We start from the raw sequence: 18,172 nt of genomic DNA on the forward strand, positions 1-18,172 counted from the left end.
CAACGACCTTATAAAAGGGAAGCAGAGAGAGATTTGAGACAGAAGAAGGCAACGGAGGACAGAGGCAAGACACCACGCTGCTGACTTTGAAGATGGATGAAGACGCCATGAGTTAGGGAACTCAAGGAGTGCAGCTCTAGAAGCTGGGGGGAAAAAAGGAAAAGAGGTAGAATTCGCAACCAATAAATGCACCCGTATTAAACGTACAACTTTGATGGGGTGATGACAGACATATATACCCCTGTGACCACCACCCCAGTCGAGATATAGACCATTCTCATCCCCTCAGAAGGTTCTTTTGCGGTCGTTTGCAGTCAGTTCTCTCCCACCCCCTGCCCGGCAACCACTGGTTTCTCTCCTTATAGATTGGTTTGGCTTTTTTTTAAAAAATTGAGATACAACTGATATTGTATTAGTTTTAGGTGTACAACATAATGATTTGATATATGTGCACTTGCAAAATGGTTACTATAAGTTTAGTTAACATCCATCATCACACATAATAAATTTTTTTTCTTGTGAGGAGAATTTTTTAAACATTTACTCTCTTAGAAACTTTCAAACACACAATATAGTGTTGTTAACTATAGTCACCATGCTGTATATGACACCTCCAGGACTCATTTATCTTATCACTGGAAGTTTGTACCTTTTGACCACCTTTACCCATTTTGCCCACTCCCCACCTGCCCCCACCTCTGGCAGCAACCAGTCTGTTCTCTGTATCTATAAGTTCAGATTTTTAAAACATTTCACATATAAGTGAGATTATACAAGTATTTATCTTTCTCTGATTTGTTTCATTTAGCATAATGCCCTCAAGATTCATCCATATTGTTCCAAATGGCAGGATTTCCTTCTTTTTTATGGCTGAATAATATTCCATTGAAGAATATTCCAATAATTATGCCACATTTTCTCTTTCTTTTCTAGAGGGGAGGTTATTAGGTTTGTTTGTTTGTTTGTTTATTTATTTATTTATTTAATGGAGGTATGAGGATTGAACCCAGGACCTCCATGCATGCTAAGCATGTGCTTTACCACTGAGCTATACCTTCCCTAGACCACATTTTCTTTATCCATTCATCTGTTGATGGACAGTTAGGTTTTCTCCATGTCGTGGCTATTGTAAATATCGTGGCTATGAACATCGGAGTGCCAATATTGCTTCGAGATAGTGATTTCATTTCCATCAGCTGGATACTTACAAGTGGAATTACTGGATATTCTGGTAGCTGTATTTTTAATTTTTTGAGGAACCTCCGTACTGTTTTTCCATAGTGGCTGCACCAATTTACATTCCTACTAACAGTGCACAAGGGCTCCCTTTTCTCCACATCCTTACCAATACTTGTTATTTCCGGTCTTTTTTATAAATAGTCCTTCTAACAAGTGTGAGGTGATATTGTATTTTGGTTTTTCCTTTGGCTTGCTTTTGAAATTTCTCTTCCTCTCCACTCACCATTATCCCCCCATCTCAATCAGAAAGTTGAAAAGAATCTAGATTCTAGAATTCTAGTTCCAGATTTTTAAAAATACTGTCTTTTATTTTTTAATATTATGTCTTTCCTGTTTTTATGATTCTTTCTAATCAGCTGCATTAGGTTTCTCAAATATTTGGAAAAGCAATTAAGACTTAACCACATGTTTTGCTGGCTTCCGTTCTCACCATTGTTCCTTGTTTATCATGTTTTACCGTTTATTGTGTTCTCAGTTCTGATTCATGTTTAGGTAGCAGGGTTGTAAGTTTACACACACACTCAGATGTGCATGCGATGAGAATGCTCTATATCCGTCACTGATCTTCCTTCCTTTCTCATGCCAGCAGCAGGAGAAAATACGTTAACCTGATGGTTAACGGAATCTGCCTCCTTCAGATTAGATGCTCTCTTTGAAGTAAATATACAGTCACTTCCAAGTTCATCTCCTTGACAGGGCTGGCCTTCCGCTTTTCATCGCCTTTCCCAAAGCGGCATCTGGGCACAGTGGAAGAGGGGAGCTATGCCTGTGCTGCCCTTAGTGGTTCCTACCCAGGCTGGGTTGGGCTGGCCTCTGGACTGGTGTATGCTGGGGGCAGCAGGTTCCACCTGGCCTGAGGCTTGTCATGGCATCCACTGCATCTGACTCTCCATGTCCATCAGTGACTCCCTTCTTCGACCCAAGACCTCAGCTGGCTCAGGGGCCTCGCAGCAGATTAGCAACCTCTCACTGTCAGGCTGGGAGCCCTGGATGCCTTGCATCACACCCAGTCAGGAGGCTCTTCTCTCCCCCCACATCCCTCTGTGTCTTCTGCACTCTTGCCCAAACCCCTGTTGGGTGCACCCATTAAACAACAACTTTCCCTCCTCCCTCCCTCTGTCAACCTCCATTCTACTTCCTGTCCCTGTAAATTTGCTTATTTCTTATTCTAGTACCTCATGTAGATGGAATCGTAAGGTGTCCTGTATCTAGCTGATTTCACTTAGCATGATGTTTTCAGGGCTGGTCCACAGCATAGCACATATCAAAATTTCCTTCCTTCTTATGGCTGAATAATATGCCATATATATTGTGGACCAGGTTGTTATTTTTTATGAACGCCATAGATACATATTTTTGAGGATGTTAATTTGAATATTTTAAATACTGTTGTATTTCCTCCGTTCCCCTGGGGACCGTTCTTTTCCAGATTGCCCTTCCTGATCTACATTTTTCAGGACGCTCATGGTCCTTACTTGTGCGATTATTCTCTGTTGGCTGTTAAAACACTTAGGCGTGGATGGAAGTAGTCAGGAATAGAGACTCTCTGGGTGTCTGCACAGATCATCTTTTGCTTTCTCCGTGGAACCCTCTCCCCTCCGCAGCGGAGGGCTGTCGGCCCGCTGGATGCTCTGTAAGTGGAGAGGAGGCAAAGGGCCTATTTCCCTGCAGGGACTGGACCAGCCACCAGGCGTCCCAGGGATAAGGCGAGGGGCTGCAGGGGCTGGAGCAGCCCAGACCCCAGGGCATCCAGGGCTATTCTGCCCACCGCTCTGTGGAGCCAAGTTGGGGCAGGGTCACTCTCTCCTCAGCCTCCCCTTCTCTGGCCTCAGCGGTGTACCTCAGAGTTGTCAGTGTGCGGCAGGGCTCGGAAACGGCGGGAATTTGCTGGGGCGCTGCCGCGTCCACCCACTCCTGCACCGGCCAAGCGAGTCCTCTGCTGGCTTAGTGAGAGAGGAAGGGTCACGCAGTTGGCCGCTGGGCACCAGCTCGGAGGCTCCGGGACCGTGTGCTCAGAGCTGGGGGTTCTCTGCGCTTCTTCCGAGGAGTCCTCCTTTGTGGGGAGCGCTCAGCCCAGGACCTCTTGGCCTCTCTCCCAGTGGAAACAACACATTTCCTCAAATCCCTCAAATATTCAGTTCTGTTGATGGTATTCTCTCCAGCTTTTTCTTTGATGGAACAGGTTGTTTTTTCCTTGTACTTCTCTTTTTGATCATTTCCAGGGGATTTGGAGAGAAAAGACAGGTGGGTGTTTGGGACAGTCCATGAAATCAGAAGCCAATAAAGTTATATTTGTCTGGTTATTAAAATTCTACCGCATTGTAGTTTTCTGTTTCTCTTCTGTCTTCCTTCTTATTTTTCTCTTTTTTGCTAGTTATACAATTTGATTCCTAATGGTCTAGCACATTCTAAACTCACTGCATGATTTGGGGACATGTTTTGTTCAGGATTATAGTTCTGAACTACAAAGTTTTATGGGAAAGGGCTGCGATCAGGATTATAAATAGCAGCAATTATATGTAATTTTGAACTAGGAAAGATGTCCTAAATTAACCTAGATATATTCAGACTATTGGGACACGTGGTGGACTGAAATTAAACAACAACAACAACAACAACAATGTTTTCCACTAGGGGGAGCTGTAGGCTATGTCTGAAGTTTGTTTTTTTTTTAAGAGAAATGTTTCATTGTGTCTTTCACCTGCCACTTTAAAATACGATTCTCTTGCTAGATTCTGTGACGGCCCTTGAGGCCAAAGAGACTAAGTTAGAAAGCCTTAACAGAGTGTTGTAAGTGGTAACTTGAGGGATAGGGCTTCAGGTATGGCTGGATTCAGGTATAAACAACCCCAAGTCACAGGCTTTGCTCTCCCACCCTTGTGATTGGCTTTATTGTCCAAAAGGCCCTCCTCTTATAGCAGCAAAGTGGCTGCAGCAGTTCTGACCTCCTATTGTACCAGGCTTAATTCCAACCACAAAGACCTCACCCACCCAATGACTTCAATAAAAGTCTGAGAATTGAGTCTCTCAACTTGGATTGGCCTGACTTTGGTCGAGTGTCCACTCCTGAGCTCATCTCGGTCACCTGGCAATGTGGTGGAGTGGCAAGGCCTGGGTCACCTGGGGCTGAAGGTGGAGCCAGCCTAACCCAGATGAAAAGGACAGAGGGTGGAGGTGGAGGGGTCTACAGACAAAAGCAGGCTCTGCTACTGGAAGCTGGGTGCTGGGCAGTCCTTAGAAAGCATGGTGAGGCCACAAGGGGGATGGAGTGAGATCATGCGGAGGTGGGGGCAGGGGGAAAAGAGGGATCCCTTGAAGGATCAGCTTGAAGGATCAGCTTCAGACCAGAGAGATTCCTCGGCCAGACGTTGCGATGAGCAGGCAGCGCCCATATGGGCATCTCTTTAATAGTCCAGTTTTCCACTGCCCTTCTGCACAATCCAATGGCTAGGCCATTAACCACCATCCATGGATTGGTAGAAACTCAAACACAGGGTCCAACATCATGCAATTCAGGCTACTGAGCTGAACTGATTTTACCTTCCTCAATCAGTGTGATGGTCTTTCAAACAGGATGCTGTCTGTTCATCTTGGAGCTGCCATCCATAAACCAAGAAGCTCTTTTTCAGTCAACAGAGAACTGTTCATGGGGTTGCCCAAGTGGCCCAAGTGGCCCAAGTGCCCACAGGATCCAGCAGCTCTTCAGGTGCTTCCAACGTTGGCCCTAAGGGAAGAGACTACCTACTTTTGAGTACCGCCTTGCATGCCCCTGGTAGCATGTTCCTCTAGAAGCCATTTCCATTTTGTTATGGAACTTTTCTGGGCTCTGCCCTCCCCATTGGAGTGTTTCTTCAACATCATCCAAGACATAGGTATTTCAGGTTCAGTACTATTTTATATCCCTTAGTCATAGGGGCAGTTTCAATTATGTCCAATAGCAAGCTAGTAACTGTCTCTCAAGTAGAAAATTTTGGGTCCAAAATCCCCGTGGTCATTGTTGGATGGTGTTTTTACCATAGTCTAAGTCTGCACTGCATACAGGGCTGCTGTACAGGCAGTCTGTCCAACCAGGACTGTAGCTTCTAACAGGGCATTAATTAAAGTGGTAAATCTCCTTTTGTCCACCAGATGTCCCATACTGTGTGGGCTCAGGCAAATCTATTGGTTCCCATCTTGAATGACCAATCATATTGGCAGAAGGACAGAATTCCATGTCTTCTGCTTTACAATACTAGCTAAGTCAGATACAATATCCATCCCCAAAATACATTCAGGTAAAGGGGACAAAACCACTTCACATAAAGTCTGTTCAAATATTATAGTTTTTATGCAAACTTTCACCTTAATTCCATCAACTGTTGTATTCCCATATCCTCCCAATCTAACTCACCAACAGGCTTTGGAACCAAAGTGTATGGGGCTCTGATGTCAAGGAGTCCCAGAAAGTTCTCTGATCTATCTCCTGACCATTTTACCCACTCACATGGCCTTGAGTCTCCAGCCAGGGGTGAGGCCAAGGGACTCAGGCCTTTTCAAAAGTCCTTATTTGATTAGACTGTGGGACCAGGGTCTCAGGCAATTTGAAGTAAGGTTTCTTATTGCCATCTTTGCCTTCTGGCTTTTTAAATTTCTCCAAACTATAGTGAATAAAGCAGATTTGTTTAGGGTCCTTCAATATTGGTGGACCATTAAGGGCTGATCCACCCAAATTGCAAGAGTGCTGCATTAACCTTTGTTTTTCCATCAGCAGATGAATTGAGAAAGAAGATGTGGTATATATATACAACAGACTACTATTCAATCATAAAGAAGAATGAAATTTTGCAACACTTCAACTTGGAGGGTATTATGCTAGGTGAAATAGATCAGACAGAGATAGACAAGTACTGTATATCACTTATATGTGGAATCTGAAAAATGCAACAAACTAGCGAATATAACAACAAAAAAAAGAAGCAGACTCACAGATACAGAGAACAAATCAGTGGTTACCAGTGGGGAGGGGCAATATAGGAGTAGGGAAGTAAGAGGTACAAACTCTTAGGTATAAAATAAGCTACAAGGATATATTTTACAACACGGGGAATAGAGCCCATCTTTTATAATAATAATAAATGAAGTATAACCTTTACAAATTGTAAACCACTATATTGTACACCTGTAACTTATATAATATTGTACATCAACTATACTTCAATTTTTAAAAAAGACCTTTGTTTTGACCTCACTATGGTCCACTTTATTCATCCCATTTCTTGATCACCATTTAAAGATTTCCACCTTGCTGGGATGAATCCTTTACCTCTCCTCCTTATCTTTCCCCATTTTCTTATAAATCAGTTTAACTTTCTTTGCTCTCTGTTGTTTCAGCATAATTTGGACCATGGGCAGAGGCCCTGAGGCTAGCAGCTATAACTCAGGCTGGCTGTAATTCAAACTCGGCCTAGAAGGATCCACCCCAACACTCTCCCTTGCTTTCATTTTAGCTATTATGGAAAACAATAACCAAGAGATTGTTTCTTGTTACTTTGCATCTCCTCATGCATCCAGTGAGCCAACTGCTCAGGAGTTAGATCCGTCATTTCTAAATTCCATCAGTAAGTTTTGCCTCCAGTGACTGATCACAGTGTAGCTGCACTTTCATACCAGGGGTGCCTAGGTAGTCATCCAGGAATCAAAAGTTCATCAACCCCGACCCTTTCATCCCTCCTCTTTCCAAAGCACAAGTTTCAGTGAGTCAGGGTTATTCTAGAGAATCCCTTGTAATCACTTCTGATGCTACTGTTCCCTGCAGTCCACACACAGGACTGCCCTCAGTGCTGACATTAACTGCAAGCTTGGTGGATTCCCCAAGCCACCCTCAGTTTCAGCAATTCACTAGGAGGACCCACAGAACTCACTGAAAGCAACTGTACTTATGGCCACCGTTTATTAGAGAAAGGCTACAGATTAAAATCAGCCAAGGTAAGAGATACGCAGGGCAGAGACTAGAGGGATCCCAACGTGGAGGTTCCATTGTTCTCTCCCTGTAGAGTCACGGACAGTGCCAGCTCCTTCCACCCATGATATGTGACAGTACACATAGAGTACTGCCAATCTGAGAAGCTCACCCAAGCCCTGGTGCCAAGTTTGTATTGATATTCAGTCACATGTTGCCCACATGGCTAACCTTTAGTTTTTAGCCGATATCTTTAAGTCTCCAGTCCCTCCAGAGGCTGAACTGAGACCACTACCTCTAACCAAAAGGCCCCAATAATAAATACATTGCAAAACTATAGTGAAATATATTTCTGACTTTTTGCCAAAAATTTGTTTGTTTGTTTAAGGGGGTGGAATTTACCAATCTTTTTATTTATACCTTCTGGATTTTGACTCATCCACAAAGCCCCTCTTGCAATGCTTGTGTCACCACTAGAGGGAGAAGTTACTTCTATGAATCTTTTCTGCTTCCTTTCGCAGGGAAGGGGGATTTCTAGACAGATGCTCTTTTCCTCAGGAGTGGTTTCTTGTCACACATCCTGACTTTTGCTTTCCCCACAGAGCCCACTTCTGGCGGCCTCTAACGTTGACCCGGGTAGTACAGGTTCTGGCCACAGCAGCTGCTCTCAGCTGGACACGCTAGTGCTGGAGGCTCCTAACCCAGCCTGATGGTCCCACCCACGCGCCTCTCTGCCCCAGGCGTCTCCACACCAGGTCAGGAACTGCGTGGTCACGCATGCGCGGCAGCACCGTGTCTACTGTCTCAGGGCAAACTTCTCAACAGTTGGGTCTTCAGCTCCGGGAGCCTCTTCCTCCCTCCAAGTCTCTTGCCTTTTCTTCCCACTAGAGGTTCTGGGGCTTTGAAGTCAAACTCATCCCCAGGCTGCTATTGATCTCCTGTCATTTCTGCTACTTAAGCCACAATTACTGGGCTTCCTACACTTGACCTGTAATTGAATTTCCTTGGGAACTCAATGACAAGATTGATTCAGCCTAATTGAGTCAAAGATCAACTCTCCCCGCCATTCGTCTGGTCCCTGTCTCTGCCCGGGGCGCTCTGAGCTGAGGCTGTACGACTTTTCAGTTTTGTTTTACACGTCAAGAGACAACCTCAAGTACCACTTCTTCACGTGATCCTGAGGAAAACTGCCTTTCTTTGCCTCCCCCACCCCCTACTTCGTGGCCAGCTGAGAGCAGAGGAAACTTCTGTTTTTAAACTTGCTTGTGTTCTCGTCATGTGAATGCTAAAATGCAATTCTAAGGAAAAAAAGTCTGATCTGGTTCAAAAGCAGGTTTGGAAATGAGTTAGAAGTCCATGTCTGGGTGGTTCAGGAAATTAGAAATTTGTTCTTTTAAAGTTTTCGTGACATGACTCAATAATAAAAAGACAAATAACTCGATTTTAAAGTGAGTAAAGGATCTGCAGACATTTCCTCTAAAGAAGACGTACAAATGGCCAATAAGCACGTGAAAAGATGCTCAACATCATTAGCCATCAGGGAAATGCAACTCAGAATCACAATAAGATACCACTTCACATCCACTAGGGTGGCTAGACTCAAAAAGATAGATAAAAAATGTTGGGGAGATCGTTGAGAAGTTGGAACTCTCATATGCTGCAGGTGGAAATGTAAAATGGGGCAGCTGCTTTGGAAACAGTCTGGCAAATCCTCAAAAGGTTAAACAGAGTTAGTATATGACCCAGCAATTTCGATCCTAGGTGTATACCCAAGAGAAATGAAAACATATGTCCACACAAAAACATTTACACAAATATCCATAGTGTTATTACTGTAATAGCCAAAAAGTAGAAACAACCCAAGTGACCATGACAAATGAGTGGCTAAACAAAATGTGCTACAGTTGGCCCTCTGTACCGGCTGGTTCCACATCCGTGGAGTCAACCAACTGCGGATCAAAACTATTTGGAAAAAAATTCCAGAAGATTCCAAAAAGCAAAACTTGAATTTGCTGCACACTGGCAACTATTTATGTAGTATTTACTATTATGTAGTAGTATTCTATTTACATAGAATTTAAATGTATTTGGGATCTAAAGATGATTTAAAGTATACACAAGGATGTGTGTAGTTTATATGAAAATAACCTACATTTATATCAGAAACTTGAGCATCAGCAGATTTTGGTATCTGAGGCAGCAGGAGTGGGTGTGTGTGTGCTGGACCCAATTCCCTATGAATACCAAGGGAAAACAATGGAATACCATTCAGCTGTAAAAATAAATGAAGTACTAACACATGTTACAACATGGATGAACCCTGAAAGCATTATGTTAAGTAAAGAAAGCCAGAGACAAAAGATCACGTATTGTGTAATTCTATTTATATGAAGTGTCTAGAATAGGCAAATAGAGACAGAAAGTAAATTAGTGACTTTTTTTCTTTTTAAGCTGGAAGGGATGGGAAGGTTGAGGGTGATGGCTAAAGGGTACAAGGTTTCTTTATGGGGTGATAAAAATATCCTAAAATTGATCGTGGTAGTGGTTGCACAACTCTGTGAAGAAACTAAAAACCATTGAATTATACACTTTAAGTAGATAAATTGCATGGAATATGAATTATATCTCCATAATGCTGTTATTAAAAAGAAGTTACCACTGAGAGACTTCCCCATCTCTCTCTTTATATATATATATATGTATGTATATATAAATATATAAAGATGGAGTGTATCTTACTAATTTGGAAACAAAAACCTGGTTGAGGCTGGGAAACACACTGGGAGGCAGTAAGTATCTTTCCTTTTTCTAACTTGAACGCTCATGAAAAAGAAAGGGGAGAGGGGGACAGAATCAGTAGAAGAGAAATCTGGAACTGCTCAAGCATTTACCTAGTGTCTTCTGACTGCTAAGATGCAAATGGGTAAAAGATGTCTGGAGAAGCAAAAGAAAATATTAATAATAGCACTTACTACCAAACTGCTCTGAAATCGTTTCTTAACCTGCTAGTGTCCACCAGGAAATCAGAAGGTAACATTCTGATTTAAAAATTAACATTATACAATGAGAAGTAGTTCTATTAAAGTCAGGAGTAGTAATTATCACCACTTTTATTTCATATTATCTTGAAAGTTCTAGCCATCAAAGTAAGATGAGAAAAGTAGGTAAGTTATAATATTGAATGGAAGAAGCAATGGTAAAATTCTCTACTGGAGCAGGGGGCAGGGTATAGCTCAGTGGTTGTGTGTGTGCTTAGCATGCATGAGGTCCTGGGTTCAATCCCCAGTACCTCTGTTGAAATAAAAGAAATTAGAAATGTGCATAATCTTTAACCTACTTTAATTCTACTTCTGGGAAATCATCCTAAAGAAATAATCTGGGATCCTAGCACAAAGATTTCTGTATGGAGATGTTCAATGCAATAATAATGTATCATATCAGAACCTTTAGAGGAAAACTCACTGTCCAAACCCAGGGGATTGATTACAGATAATTATGATACATCCATGCAATGTAATATTCTGCAGCCATCAGAATTTAAGATGTATGAGAATGCTTAATGGCCTGAAAAAAGATTATATTTACAATATAAACTAATATTTAAGTAGTGAGTTATATGTCACATAGATGGAAAACAGTATGCACAAGTGGGAGTCCAACTATTAGAAAACAAAAGTGAACAAGCAAAGAAGAATGCAAGAAAGGCAGACAAAATATTGCATTGGCTCTGGCCCTAGAAATGCAGGGTACATGTGCAAACATTTCCCTCTAGTGTCCTCTTTTTCTAGAATTAGAATTGAGACAAGAGCAGAGCTGGCCTCAGCACTCCCCAAAACCTCAGGTCTCCTTTGTCACTCTTCCTCAGCTTTAAGCAAACAAACTATACTGTGAAAAATCATTGGGAGATTCGATCAAAACTGCCCTACAGCAATGGGCTGTCTAAGACTAGAATTCCTCTGTAGGAGCTGGAGTCCCTAAATTCTACCTAGAATTTTAAGGAAATGCTAAAAATTATTGCTTGTATTGGGGAGGAAAAACTTTTCCTCTACTCTCTTAAGTTTCGTCATGGGGGCCTGCAAATTAAATTGACAATGATGGATTAGAAAAGACAAAGAAAATAACTTGGTTCAGCCATAAAGACAGGAGTTTATAGACCTAAGAGGAGAGGGAGTGGGGAGAAAAGGTTCCTATGGGAAAAACAAATGGGTTTCTTTAGGAAAGCCAAATAGGCTTTTATGGGAGGTAAGATCGCTTGTGATAATGTTTGTTTACGTAAGTGCGCTGGTCTTCTTCAAGGCCATGAAACTCCCTGGAGGGGGATATATGGTAGTTTCCATCGCAGAAGTTTCTGATTTTAGATAGATAAGGGAGGGTTCACACAAAGCCTCTTTCTATTTCTGTTGATTCTCAAATGTCTTCAGCTCAAAATAATTTGTATGCCACTGTAGTATAATTTGGATCCCTTCACCAGCATAGAAAGATAATAATTTGAAATACTATCCACCTTTCCCCCGCTTTTCGTATTAAAACTTCATCCTTTTCTCATTTACTCTTCCAAGTGTTCTGTATTCACTGCCTTGGGGAAAGGGTGGTACTATTTGAAGGCACAGAAAAAAGAAAGTCTTATGCTGGTTTTAAATATCCCAAGTCTAGGTAGGCCCTGCGGGAAATGGAAAGGGTTCTGGTAAATGGGATGTAGCCAGACTCTTCACTCTTAAGACAGGAAAAGGCTGAAGGGAGAAATGGAGAAGTGTTTGGGGTTTTTTTTATTAAAAAAATTTTTTTAATTGAGTTATAGTCATTTTACAATGTTGTGCCAAATTCCAGTGTAGAGCACAATTTTTCAGTTACACATGAACATACATACATTCATTGTCACATTCTCTTTCACTGTGAGCCAGTACAAGATCCTGTATATATTTCCCTGTGCTACACAGTACAATCTTGTTTATCTATTCTACATTTTGAAATCCCAGTCTGTCCCTTCCCACACCCCCATCCCCCTGGTAACCACAAGTTTGTATTCTATGAGTCTGTTTCTGTTTTGTATTTATTTATTTTTTAGATTCCCCATATGCGCGATCTCATATGGTATTTTTCTTTCTCTTTCTGGCTTACTTCACTTAGAATGACATTCTCCAGGGACATCCATGTTGCTGCAAATGGCATTATGTTGTCAGTTTTTATGGCTGGATAGTATTCCAGTGTATAAATATACCCCAACTTCTTTATCCAGTCATCTGTCGATGGACATTTAGGCTGTTTCCATGTCTTGGCTATTGTAAATAGTGCTGCTATGAACATTGGGGTGCAGGTGTCATCCTGAAGTAAGGTTCCTTCTGGATATATGCCCAGGAGTGGGATTCCTGGGTCATATGGTAAGTCTATTTCTAGTCTTTTGAGGAATCTCCATACTGTTTTCCACAGTGGCTGCACTAAGCTGCATTCCCACCAGCAGTGTACGAGGGTTCCCTTTTCTCCACAGCCTCTCCAGCATTTGTCATTTGTGGACTTTTGAATGATGGCCATTCTCCATTCTGAACTGGTGTGAGGTGATACCTCATTGTAATTTTAATTTGCATTTCTCTGATAGTGATACTGAGCATTTTTTCATGTGCCTATTGATCATTTGTATTTCTTCCTTGGAGAATTGCTTGTTTAGGTCTTCTGCCCATTTTTGGATTGGGTTATTTGTTTTTTTCTTATTAAGTCGTATGAGCTGTTTATATATTCTGGAGATCAAGCCTTTGTTGGTTTCACTTGCAAAAATTTTCTCCCATTCCGTAGGTTGTCATTTTGTTTTACTTATGGTTTCCTTTGCTGTGCAGAAGCTTGTTAAGTTTAATTAGGTAGGAAGTGAGTGTTTGTTGACTGCACTCCACCCTCCCCACACCAGGCTAAACCACGAGGTAGGGAGACAGAATCAGAAATCCCAGATAAGTTGAGGATGCTTGGGGTGGACCCCAAGGTGGAGAAAGACCCCAGAGCAGAAATGCTGGGGTGGTGGCCCAGCTTCAGGGCCATGGGAGCAGCTGACTGGATTCCTAGGCCCCAGAGGACATGGAGGTTCCATGGAGAACCAGCAGCTCCAGAGAGGCCTCTGGGATGTGCATTGAAAAGTGGACGAAAATGTGATTCTCTAGGTGATAGAATTTCAGGCAAGTTCTATTTTCTTATTTATAATTGTGTTTGTTTTCTAAACATGCTACAATGAGCAAGCTTTAGAAGAGAAAATCAAGTTTTAAAAACTCCAGTCAACAAATATCAATTGAGCAAATATTCTCTGCCAGGTGGCAGGCTTGAATCTTGGAATACAAAGCAAAACTCAGGCACTGTTCTCAAGCTGATTAAGATCTAGCGGGAGCAACCGACAAAAATACAAGCAGTTGAATCCTCAGCATAAGTAATAAACACACAGTCTTAAGCTTAAGCCCAATGGAAGCCCATTCAAGAGATAGGTTTGCTCCTTTGCACCCATCTGTTGTTTTCCATGCTTGTCTCAATTGTTTTCTTGATAAAATTGGCAGGTGTGCTTTTCTTTCTACTCTTTTAAAACATAAATCTATGTACATATATGTATAACTGAATTGCTTTGCTGTACACCTGCAACTAACATTGTAAATCAACTACACTTCAGTAACAAATAAAATTCAAAAAATTAAGTTGATACATTATTCGAATGTACATGTACACAAATCAACATCTTGAGAATCTGGTTAAGTAAGTCCAGGGCTAGTCTGGTGGCTCATGTGTCAGGGAGCCAGGTTCCACCATTCTGCGGTGTGACCCTCTCCCACTCAAAGCCTTCATATGGTTCACAGATTGAAGCCTTAATTTCCTGCCACCCTGCAACCCAAAACACTCCACAGGGCGGCGCCAAACTCTCTTTCCAACATTACCCTCCAATACCTAAAGCCTCATCTTGACCTACTATTCCCACTTCTGCTTCAGGCCTCAGGGCTTGTCTTCTTCTTGAACGGGTGTGCTCCCCCAATTCCTGCAAGCTGGTGCCCCACTGCCGTCCCCCAGTTCTCAACATCCCACTCCCACCAGAGCCTCAGCAGCCAGAGCTGGTTGGACCTGGTGCTCCCCAGGAGTGAGAGGCCCTGACCTCCATGGGTGGGGGGCTGCCGTCCAGTGTCCAAGAGAATCCAGCCTGCCTCCAGTCATCCTCGCACCCCTCTGCCTAGCCTCTCCCCTCCTCAAATCCCTGCTGACTTCCAGCCCTGAAGAAGCCAGGGAACCTCCACACCCCCACCTCCCTCCTTCCTTCTAGACCTCAGTAGTCTAGTGAGCATAACAGGTTTCTCATCAGCTCCCTGTCTTCATGTCCACCTCTCTTGTTGACATCAACTCCCCACTCATTACAGTCTGAGCGGGCATGGGGACTTCCTGTTCTTATGACCTAATGGTGTGACCCAAGTGCCTAGTACTACACCTGGCCCGGAGCAGGTGCTCAGTAAACAGCTGCTATCATCCTCCTCACTGTAGTTGTCATTGTTATTGACTCATTCAATTTTACTCACTAATGCATTTTAATCATCCCTGGCTTACTAAATGTGACTGATTAGACATTCTTTGCAGGAGTCGCAGAACCTCGCAGCTGACGGAGGTGGCACTGTCATTACATACTCGCTTGAATACATACTTACACAGCCGCGGGCCTGTGCTGGGTGAGGCAGGAAATGTGTAGGTTTCGTGCTGGGCTGAGCTGGAGGGAGCTGAGCAGCACGTGGCTGACCCTCAGTGGGGTCAGGAGAGGCCTGGGGATGGCCATCTTGGGCAATGGCTGCGCTCACACATTTTTCTTTATCCTGTCCCTCCAGCTAGCTCTCCAAGGGTTGGGGTTTTTTTTTAAAGAAAAAAACTCAATGTGAATTTTCCACCAGCTGGAAAGGGTGAAGAGCCCTGTACCAAGACAGGGCACACATCTGTACACAAGTTTGAGAGCTTCAGAGAAAAGCCAGGCCTTGGCCTCAGGGTGGAGGCAGGCCCAGTGATCCAAATCTTCCGGCAGCCCCAAAGCCCGTGAGTGGGGCCTCCGCCGGCAGGGGCCAGCTGCACTGTAACTGCTGCTGGACGAAGCAGGGCAGAGAACCTCAGCACCGGCTGTTCTGACTGCACATTCCTGCCCCTTGAGCACAACTCGCTTTCCAGTTTCCAGGGGCTGATTATACTGGGGAAACGAGCGAGGGAAGCCCTTCATCCTTCTAGTCATCCTCCTGTGCCCATGTCACCTCTGGCTACCATGAGGGATTCTACCTTCAGCCCTGCTTTCTTGCCTGTGGCCCTTGTTATTTGCTTATAAATATTCAACTATTTACATTTTAAGTCCTTACCACCTGGCTAGAACTGGTTATGAATTTGTACACGTTAATAGGAGAAAAACAAGTATTTTATAAGCAACGCTGAGAAGGCAGTATTATAAAATAAAACTTGCAGGCGGCCTGAGGCGGGACGGGGCTCACACTGTGTCGCCCCCCTGTGCTGTCTCACTTCCGTCACGCGGCTCTCCAGGCTCTGTGGTCAGAACCACCTCCACTGCACCATCTCCGGGTGCCCCGGGATAAGGAAAAAGTCTAGGCTTTTACTCTTGAAAAGAACAATGAAATTTTTCATTATTTCCTCATTTTAGATGAGAACTTTAAGTTGTCCTTGATCATTTACCTCGCATCCTTACTGAAAATCTCTTCCTCATTAGAAGACTCCCTGTCATGTAGCTTCTGTGCCATATTTTTCTTGCACATGGCACTGAGAGGTCTGTACACATCCCTGAGCCAAAGTGGCCACCTTCTCCAGAAAAAGCCCTTCTAGAACACAAAAAGGGGAATATTAATTCTGCATCTCCCTTGCTTTCTCCGGCAACAGTACTTTATCTCAAATTTACCTGACTCTCACTTTCCCGAGCATTTCCTACGCAGAAGAAACTGAAAGCCCCTTGGAAGAAAACACATACAAATAGTGATGCTTGCCACGTTCCACATCTCACAGTGCGTCTGTCTGGTCTTAGTAGGACTAAATGGGAACCTCAGTCAATATGAGCAAAAGCACCACAGCCCCCGACCCTGATAATTCCTTGCACACTGGGCTTCCCGAAACTCTCCACGTCCGTCCGACATGGCCCCCCAGTGTCTCTGGAGAGGCCTTTGCACGTGGCTTGGCATGGAGATCAGTTTTTAGCCCCACTAGCCTTCTTGGCCCTGCCAAGTGCCCTTGTGCAGAGAAGACACTGCATAGCCGTGCTGGGCGGAAGCACGTGACTCTCTGGAAGTCTTTTACACCAGTCCTCTTAAGACTTAGTCTCACATGCAACACTTGCTGGGGGCTGGGGGGGGGGGGTGCTCCTATTTTCCTGGCTGCTTTACCCTATAAGTTGAATCACACCAAGTAAACCCCTGAGTCCAACCAGCAAAGTTATCTAACTCCCTGACTTTCACACTGCAGGCCATCACCGATGCATAAGTGAATTGTGAAATCAGTTTAAAGGCCATGACCAGAACTGAAACACAAAATATTTTTTTTACATTTTTTTGTTATAGTAATTTTACGTGTCAATTTCCAGTGTAGAGCACAATTTTTCAGTTATACATGAACATACATATATTCACTGTCACATTGTTTTTGCTGTGAGCCAGCACAAGATCCTGTATATATTTCCCTGTGCTATACGGTATAATCTTATCTATTCTACATATGCCTGTCAGTATCTACAGATTTCAAACTCCCAGTCTGTCCTTTCCAACCCCTCTTCCCCATGGCAACCACAAGTCTGTATTCTATGTCTATGAGTCCATTTCTGTTTTTGTTTTTTTTGTTTTAAGATTCCACATATGAGCGATCTCATATGGTATTTTTCTTTCTCTTTCTGGCTTACTTCACTTAGAATGACATTCTCCAGGGACATCCATGTTGCTGCAAATGGCATTACGTTGCCATTTTATGGCTGAATAGTATTCCACTGTATAAAAATACAACACCTTCTTTATCCAGTCATCTGTTGATGGACATTTAGGCTGTCTCCATGTCTTGGCTATTGTAAATAGTGCTGCTATGAACATTGGGGTGCAGGTGTCTTTTTGAGGAATGGTTCCTTCTGGATATATGCCCAGGAATGGGATTCCTGGGTCATATGGTAAGACTATTCCTAGTCTTCTGCGGAATCTCCATACTGTTTTCCACAGTGACTTCACCAAACCGCATTCCCACCAGCAGTGTAAGAGGGTTCCCCTTTCTCCACAGCCTCTCCAACATTTGTCATTTGTGGACTTTTGAATGATGGCCATTCTGAACTGGTGTGAGGTGATACCTCATCGTAGTTTTGATTTGCATTTCTCTGATAATTAGTGATATTGAGCATTTTTTCATGTGCCTATTGATCATTTGTATTTCTTCCTTGGAGAATTGCTTGTTTAGGTCTTCTGCCCATTTTTGGATTGGGTTGTTTTTTTCTTATTAAGTCGTATGAGCTGCTTATATATTCTGGAGATCAAGCCTTTGTCGATTTCATCTTTTGCAAAAATTTTCTCCCATTCCATAGGTTGTCATTTTGTTTTGCTAAAATATTTTTTTGAATATACATAGAATAGGAAAAAAAAATCAGAGTGCATAATAAGTTTGTTTTAGAAACTCCTTGTGTCTATATAGTATGCGGTACTAATTTGTGATGTAAACTGTAGCTCACAGCCCAAGCACAGTGTGATCAATGAAGGCCTCAGTGGAAAGGAAGCATCTTCCTTTTGATACTCACTAGCAGTATGGCCATGGGGCAGGACCTTTTCCCTTTCTCTTTCTCCATTTCCTTAATATAAAAGAAACAAACTACTGTCTAAAGTTTCTCCCAGTAAAAATTCTATGCAGTTTGGATAATGAGAATAGTGTGGGGACCTGAAAACCAGTAGGATGACAAGTGAAGTTTTCCTGTCACTTTCTAGGAAGGATTCATATATTCTACCTTCCAACAACTTTGAGTGAGGCTGGTCAAGTTCTAGAACCATG

The 18,172-nt window shown here is 43.0% G+C and overlaps 1 protein-coding gene across 1 annotated transcript in view; it reads right to left on the reverse strand.

Moving 5' to 3' along the window:
- Window positions 1–11,924: 11,924 nt before the first annotated feature.
- Window positions 11,925–18,172, reverse strand: part of LOC105077527 (uncharacterized) — a 41,017-nt gene continuing 34,769 nt past the window's right edge. The window contains 1 exon segment of the mRNA XM_074341887.1: window positions 11,925–17,731. The gene's annotated coding sequence lies outside the window, so the exon portion shown is untranslated.

Source organism: Camelus bactrianus, chromosome 16, assembly GCF_048773025.1.
Source record: "Camelus bactrianus isolate YW-2024 breed Bactrian camel chromosome 16, ASM4877302v1, whole genome shotgun sequence".
Taxonomy (NCBI): domain Eukaryota; kingdom Metazoa; phylum Chordata; class Mammalia; order Artiodactyla; family Camelidae; genus Camelus; species Camelus bactrianus.